The sequence below is a fragment of the Tiliqua scincoides genome, chromosome 5, assembly GCF_035046505.1.
Source record: "Tiliqua scincoides isolate rTilSci1 chromosome 5, rTilSci1.hap2, whole genome shotgun sequence".
In the NCBI taxonomy this organism is placed as follows: Eukaryota; Metazoa; Chordata; class Lepidosauria; order Squamata; family Scincidae; genus Tiliqua; species Tiliqua scincoides.
In genome coordinates, this window is record NC_089825.1 from 125,974,012 (window position 1) to 125,982,032 (window position 8,021).

The 8,021-nt window shown below is 45.0% G+C and overlaps 1 pseudogene; it reads right to left on the reverse strand.

The window, feature by feature from the left end:
- Positions 1 to 6,126: 6,126 nt before the first annotated feature.
- LOC136653519 (perforin-1-like) lies at positions 6,127 to 7,985 on the reverse strand (annotated as a pseudogene).
- Between the last annotated feature and the right edge of the window lie 36 nt (positions 7,986 to 8,021).

Sequence of the window (8,021 nt, forward strand, 5' to 3'; positions counted from 1 at the left end):
ATAGACTTTGGTTGCTATTTCCACTAGAAGGTCAATGTTTTGGGCTAGACATCCTTCCTGCTTCTGCAACTTGCATCTGATGTCTTCTGTTGACTGCTGGATGAATGTCTGGTTGATTGTTCTAGCATTCTCCAGGGCTTCTGGGTATATGGGGGTGTACTGTCTGTAGGCTGAGTAGATCCTCTCCAGAAACTGTCCAGGACTTTCATTTTCTCCCTGGAGATCTTGAGAGATCTTGGCCAAATTGTTGGACTTTCGACCTGCCCTCTTCATTCCTTCCATGATTGCATCCCTCATTCTTTGTAGGGCTATCATGTGTTCAGCATTGTATGGGTCCCAATTGGGATCAACACTGGGGCAAAATGTGTTGGCTTCAGTTTGTTCGTCTCTGTGATTTTGCCTTGCTTCTGCCATCAGCCACCTCCTGGCTTCTTTAAACACCCTACTTCTTTCTTCTCCTGTCAACAAAGTTCTTGATAGCTGTTGCATATCTGCCCAAGTGAGAAGATGGGTTCTCATGATGGATCCTATTAGCTCAGTCATTGATCCAGGATCCTCAGAAAAGGGTGTGGTTTGAACCTTCCAGTTCATTAAATCAGTTGAAGTAAAGGGCACATAGGAGTATGTTACTGGCCCTGGCTGTTGATTTCCATTAACTTATTGGGGTGGTGCTTGTACCTGCCGAAGTGGGGCTACTATTGAGGTCTTCAAAAGGCGGGCACTTTGGCTTCTGGTAGCTGAGGGACTTATTTCAAAATTGATAGATGAAGTGTGGCTGTGCAGGGGTCTTATTGGTTCATTCCTCTCCTCCCCTTCTTCTCCCTCTCCTCCTGTGGGGTTTTCCAAAGGTTGGGCAACCGCTTGAGCCCTTTGTTGGTTCTCTGGGGTTGGAGGGTTTCCTTGGGGTAGCAGACCCTCAGGGGGTGCTATGGGTACATAAGGAGGAGGGCACATCAATTCTTCCTCTTCTGCCCCTTGTAGAACACCTTTGTAGAGAGTCTCACCCTTCTTGCATTCTTTCTTTGTTTCTGCCCGCAAAGGAGCCACTACAGTGCTCTGGGATTTTGGGTCACACTTCTGCAGCCAAGTTGGTCTCTTCTGACATGCTATAATGGAAGATCAGAAGATCATCAGGTGGATAATGTGGTGTTGCCAGTGATTCCATGTTTTGGCAGCTGGTTGACAGCTCTGGGAAGGGCAGGGCTGGCTCCACAGGTGTAATCAATCAAGGCCAATGGAGACCTGGATGGACAGCTGAGCTTCATTTGACCTTGATGGGACTTTGAATGGACATGGACTGAAGAGATGGCTCACCTGAGCCTAATTTGGAGCTAATGAGGTAGCTCACAGCTGAGCTGCATTTGGATCATGAGACATCCAAGGATAAAATGCAGCTTTGGAAGGAGACAGAGCTACCCTGACCCAGGACCAAGAGCGGGACGCTGACCCAGCCGGAAGATGGACCCTGACCCAGGACCAAGAGTGGGACGCTGACCCAGCTGGAAGCTGGACCCTGACCCAGGACCAAGAGCGGGACACTGACCCAGCCGGAAGCTGGACCCTGACCCAGGACCAAGAGTGGGACACTGACCCAGCTGGAAGCTGGACCCTGACCCAGAGCGAGGAGCAGGACGCTGACCAGAGGGAGGACCTGGACAGACCCACACTGGGAGAAGGGGACTGCCTGAACACTACTGGAGAGGAGGAACTCTACTGCAGAAGATTGGACTGGGAAGATTGGACTGGGAAGACTGGACTGTGCTTTGGAGACTGGATTGGACTTTGACTGGAGGCTTCAGACCTCTACCCACTAAGTTAAGTGGAGTTTTGGGGAGGGAAAGCCTCTGGACAAGAGGACTTGCAGGGAGTGTATGTGTTTGTAGCAATAAATTCTTGTTAATTGCTATAGATAAGAAGTTCTGTGTTTATTCCTTTGCACACCACAGCTGTTGTTCTTGGGAAAGGGGGTTGTTAATTAGCCAAAAGCGGGCATTAGAAGGGAGTTGGGATATTTGGCAGAACACATGCTTCTAGCCAGCTTGAGATGTAGGGGAATTGCTCAGGAAATCCGGGGTCACTCGTGACCTCTACATACACTTTCGGAACTATTTCTATCTGACAAGTGCCTTGGGAGGGCCAATCTTTTACCATTATAGGCCAATGTATTTGATAAAATCTTTTTAAAGTTTTGGGGGATAATTTGTAACCAAAATCTGATCCAAATCCTTTTTTGAAGTTACATACCATACAATCCAGAGGATTACAGGCACTACTAGATGACTGTGTCCCTCCCATTGTAAACAAACAAGACATACAAATAGACTACACACACAATTGCCTCCCCAATGGCGACCTGGCCCCTCTTGAGACTCAGGAACTGCGCTACACCAAAGGGTCAATCACCATTCCACGTAAACTTGTGACAAACAACTTTCATCACAGTCACGCCAGACAAACAACCTAACCTTAGGCTAGAGAGACAGGGGTTATACCCAAGCTTGCCACCTCTTGCCTGGCTGGAGGAGTAGTTTTCATGCACTTTCTTGCACCCTGGGTATGCACTTTTTGGCACCCCCAAGCCTATCTCCTCAGCACCTACCTATTACCTCCAGAGAGAGAGACTAGGATATTGCGCTGTGCCTAGCACCCGTAGTCTCCTCTGGGGGTCAAGCCCCCCCTTCCCTCATAAACAAGAGGGGTAACAACCCTATTTATACTTTACCAAGGGTGTCTTCCTTCCTGGGTTCCACTTCTCCTGTGCACAGCTTCTTGCTTGGAACATGACCACCAGCTTGTGGAGCTTGTGCCTCACAAATCGCCTCTGCAAACGAGGTTCCACGCCGCACCCCTTGTGACGCCTTGGGTAGAGTTTGGGAGCCTGGCACCAGGTGTTTAATGGAACAGGTCCAATCCGAGTCACGGCACCAGAAATGTTGCAAGGTCAAAAGCAAAGTTCAAAAGTTAACTCAGTAGGCAAGAGTGGTGATCTTCTGCAAGCTTTATTTCGTTGCCAGCAATGGGCTTCTCAGGGACTCCTTGTCCAAAGCGAAGAGAGCAATTTTCCAGTGTGAGCCTCTCACTTATATTTCATTTTGGCTCCTTTGTTTGAGGTGTTGTGCTGGTGTGTGACATCAGAGATGGGGCTTTCTCAGGGTTGGCCAGAGATACCTTTACAAGCATTTGATTGGTTGGTTTCAAGTTACAGGTTTCAAATATGGCAAAAACATACATTGAGACATATATAATTTAAAGATTCGAACAATCACTAGGTGGCACTGTTTACTTAATTATATTCAGAACTGACTTTTGGTATGTTCCTGCACCTATCTTTTGGCACTCCTTACTTGTTTGACCTTGGCAAGAGCCACCAGTGCTATCTCCAACATTCCTTCTTCCAGACACCGCACCGTGGGGCTCTGTGCCAACATTGTTTAAACCAAGTCCTCTCTATTCCATGTTGTGATGACCTGTTACTTTGGATGTATAGTGATATATAGTGGTGTAATTATATTTATTTAATGCAGGAAAACCAACCTCTTATTGTAAAAAGGATTTTAAGAGACCTTTCTCATTTAATTTGACCAAATCCCAGCTCCCTCTGTGTCAGCTTTAGCTCAGACAGAGGCTGTTCATGAATGTTTTGCTGATCAGGGGCTTTCCCATAGAAAACTTTGTTATCTGTTTCTGTGTTTGCAGGTGTCAGTAGAAAATGCTATTTCCATTTGCCAAACAGATAAAAGTTGCCTAGCCTTCTCTTCTACAATGCTGCTAGTGCCTCTATCAAATGTTACAAACCTGTGTATAACTTTTCAATTTTCCTACTTCTTGGTGCCAGCAGATAACATTGCTCTCGCTTTTTGCTCTTGTATTGTAACCAAACTGTCTGGGATGTTACTCCCCTCTTGCTTCCCTGCATATTGTTGCAAAGTCTGTCTCTCTTTGAGTTGTAACTCCCTAGTTCCAATTCTGCAAGACTGGAGTTTTCAAGGTCTACAAAGATTATCTTTGAGAAGTTGTTTTTCCCACATTCCACAGTCTGTGAGCTGTCTGTGAGACCGACCTTTTTGATTTTTGGCTGGGAGCAGCCTTAATGGTCAAATTTAATGGCTTTTTACTATTTTATGTATTTATGCTTTAATCAAACCATTCTAACAGCTAAAATTCACTTTAAACTACTATATATTGCCACTAACATTAAATTACACTTTTAAGCAATAATTATTAAGTAAACAAGCATTGTGATCTCTTTGACATGAAACTTTGGTATATTAGCTCCTCCCAGTCTTTAATATATGCATACAAGGCTCTCCTCTGGTTTAAAAGGGAGAGTGTGTCAGAATTATGTTCTAAACTGCAAATAGCCTTTTTCTCTCTGGTTTAAGGAAGCTTGAATGTTTTAAAATGCAAAAATCCCTTTTTTCATGTGTTTTCCTAGCAGGGAAGAAGCTGGGAGTTTGTTTCACTCCCTTTTCATGAAGCGTTCATTGTTTGGAACTGCTATCTCTTTGCCAGGCAATTTGCCAAGAGACATTGCTTGAGACTATTTTTAGCCAAAACTGCCAGCTTAGCCGTTTCTGACTTCTTTAGACAAACACAGTGGATTTTAAATAAGCTGCTAAGCACTTAAACAGGGAGCTCTAGGTATTTTAAGCATGTATACATTTTCCTATTAAGCTGCTTTATTAGGCCTTAATTTGTTTATGAGCATGCTAAGCACTTGCTACATTTTTCCCTATAGCTGTAAACATCTATTAGGCTTTTATTTAATAATTTGTTTTAATTGCTTATAATGTGTTCTATAGCATAATGACTTATGGCTTTCATGACCTTTCCTCAACACGGCCACATTTACTTGAGAGTAAGCAAACATGCCTTGGCTGCTGGTCAAGTCAGGCAAAGGGGAATGCAAGGCTGGCTGCATGGTCCCAATCTGATGAAAGTAGAGCTCAACAAATGCTCCAAAGGCAGCACCCCCCAAAGAATAAAACAGAGGCTTCAGCCAGTATGGTGGGCACTGGGGAGGACTGTAAATCTCACTGATTTATGCAGGGGTGCTATTGCAGGCAGGCTACAGAGACAATTCACTTGGTGGAATAGGGCTGGCTTCCCATTATTTCTTTAATTTAATTATTTATAATTATTTATTTTAATTTGCTTGACTTTCAGGCAAGACATCACTTCTGGTGGATCCTGGACAGATCATCATTCTAATAAGTGGGTCCCAGAGCTAAAAGTTTGAGAAGCACTGCCTTAACTCGAAATGAACCAATGAGACATCCTTGGGGGGGGGGGGTAGTGACACCCTAGTGACCAAAGTTGTAGAAATTCTGGCTTTTAGCAATAATACCCAGGGCCTATGAGAGGAATTTCTTCTGGGCCCCTTCCCAAAGGGAGATGGGGGCAATGGGGCAGGCAGAACTTTCAACTAAAAGTTCACAAAGCGGTTTACAGAGAAAAATCAAATAACTAAATGGCTCAGTCTCACCTACCCAGTCTATTACTATCTCTCAGTCTCACCTACCTCACAGGGTTGTTGGGAGGACAAAATAAGGGGAGGAACCATGTACGCCATCCTGAGCTCCTTAGAAGAAACGTGGTATAAAAATGTGACTGATTGATTGATTGATTACTTAAGTCATATAGGGGGGTGACAAAAATGTATGGGCCTCGGGTGTCAAATGACCTAGCTACGCCACTGGTTTACGGAGACCAGAAGGCCTGGCTGCAGCGCCCTGCATAAAAACAGAATGATGTCAAGACACCAGGCACATGATATGCATTTTTATTTGCATGACTTATATAAGCAATTCAAAGTGTGACTTGGCTTTTATACAGATTGTATCCCCAAAATTGAGCGAGTACACTGATCAGTAACAAGTGAGAGAAAATTCTGTCACATCATAAGGTCTAAGAAAATGTATTGTGTGCTGTAATCTTAGCTAGATGAATCTTTGATTGGCAAGTGGCTGCAGATTTGGCAAATTAAATGATAGCAGGTGGAAAGGATAGCAGGTGGAAAGGACACCCCCCACAGAAAAGGCAGAGACCAACCATGCTTGAAAAAATTCCACTGACTCCTCCAGGAGGGAATGATTTACTCCACAGATTTGTCAATTCATTGTGAAATTATTTTCCCCCCTTTGGCCACACAGTGATATAATCCCTGCAGAAAGGGCCTCCAAGGTGGGGGCCACAGGCCAAGTGGTACGTGTAATACAGGCGCCCATGATTCAGGTGACATTCACGATGGGTTGAATCCCAAGGTATCAGAGATGGAAAGCATTTCCCCAAAAGATCATCATCCCATCCAAAGTCCTGATCCCAGACTTGCAGTTCTAGCTTGGATAAATCTTTTAGGAACTAGATGATTCCAAAATCAAAGTTGGCATTCCATTCTGGGTGATTGCTGTTCCAAACAGTGTGTGTGTACATTAATTTATCTTTGAAGAGCACTTTGACACAGCCGTCGGAACCTGTGATGAAGTCCCCCCACAAACCACTGGCACTTTCTATTGCTACTGTCAGCTTGGCCAGGCCTCGCTGTTGCGAACAGCACATGGAGTTGGTGAAATTGTTATTGGGACATTCACAGGAGCAGGGGTCCCAGGAACCATGTTGGACCCTTGGTGGGCAGGTGCAGTTCCTCACAGAGCTCTTTCTCTCACATATTCACTCACTGCCTGCTGCAAGCTATCCCTCCGAGGGTTGCTCTTATTGACTAAGGTATGGAGTGGCTCTAGGGAGTAGGAAAGCAGGTTAGGCTGAGATTTGACACTCTCGAGCCACTCTACTGAGTCTTCTGGGTAGTTGACAGCTGGGAAAATGGACGTGTGCCCACCCTCAACGATTCTCATCTGTTCAGTGAATAGCAAATTGAAAAACAGGTCTTTTTTTCTTCTTTTTGCATGTCTGGAAGTCTGGACTCTTGGTCACTTCTGCAAAACCAATTCTGATACCCACCTCAATTTCCAAGCAAACACTGATTTCGGAGATGTTGTAGCCATTTAGCACCATCAGACACACTGGGAGGGCTGTCAGATAGCTCACACGTGCTCCCAAGTCAAACTCTGTTATCAAGTGAGTTCCATAGGTTTCAATTAGGTTGTGATATTTCATCTTTGAGTTGGGTTCATACTTTTCAGGAAGAATCTGTACATTGTTTTCAAACTTCTTTCCAGCTGACTTATCTTTGCTGATGCAGAACCTGCAAATAACACAGGAAGACCATTCAGAGAGCTGATAGGGAATTACACGAATATCATCCATTATGGGCTTTTCTTCACAATCCTGCAGTTATCAAAGAGATACAATTCTCAGAACTGATTTGCCCTATCAGACCAGCCAAATGTCTACCTAGTCCAGCATTTCATTGCAGCAAGTGCAGTTTTGATTTAAATAAATAAGTTGTGTGTGCAATGAATGGACAAAGTCCTTTTGTTAGTGCCTGGTGTTCTGCCAATTCATTTCATTGTATGGTCCTCAATATTATTTTTGGGAGTGCTAGCAGGTTAATCAGCTCCAAATTAAAATGGCATGTTGTGGCTGCTCGCAGTTCACTGAAACAAAAATGTGCAGAAGTGACAGCATTTAGCAACAAGGTTCTAAGAAGGTTCTGTAAGTTTTAAGGAAATCACCATTTTCCATCCAGCTTTCAAACCCTACTGTTATGTCCATTCTGGGGTTCCTCCCCTCCTGGGGTCCCCTGTTGCCTACCCGCTGTTTGAGCTGAAGCAGGGGCAGCAGTCCAGGTCCTTTTGACACGGTTTAATTGGGTGAGTATCTTTCCATTCATGAGAGTCGTTACAACACCCTTCAGCTAACAAGTTTCTTCTCTCCTTCCCCCCTTCTTCCTCGCAGATGCCCCACCAAGTTGCCTCACTGGCCGACGAAGTCCTGGAGCATCCCTGGTCCAGCCCTCGGCGCCTCTGCTGGGTTCCTCCCCCTTCCACTTACCCTGGGGTGCCAGGTGGGAGGGCCTCCTCCATGGCTTGTCCAGCCCGTTTTCCCTCCTCCCTGGGCTC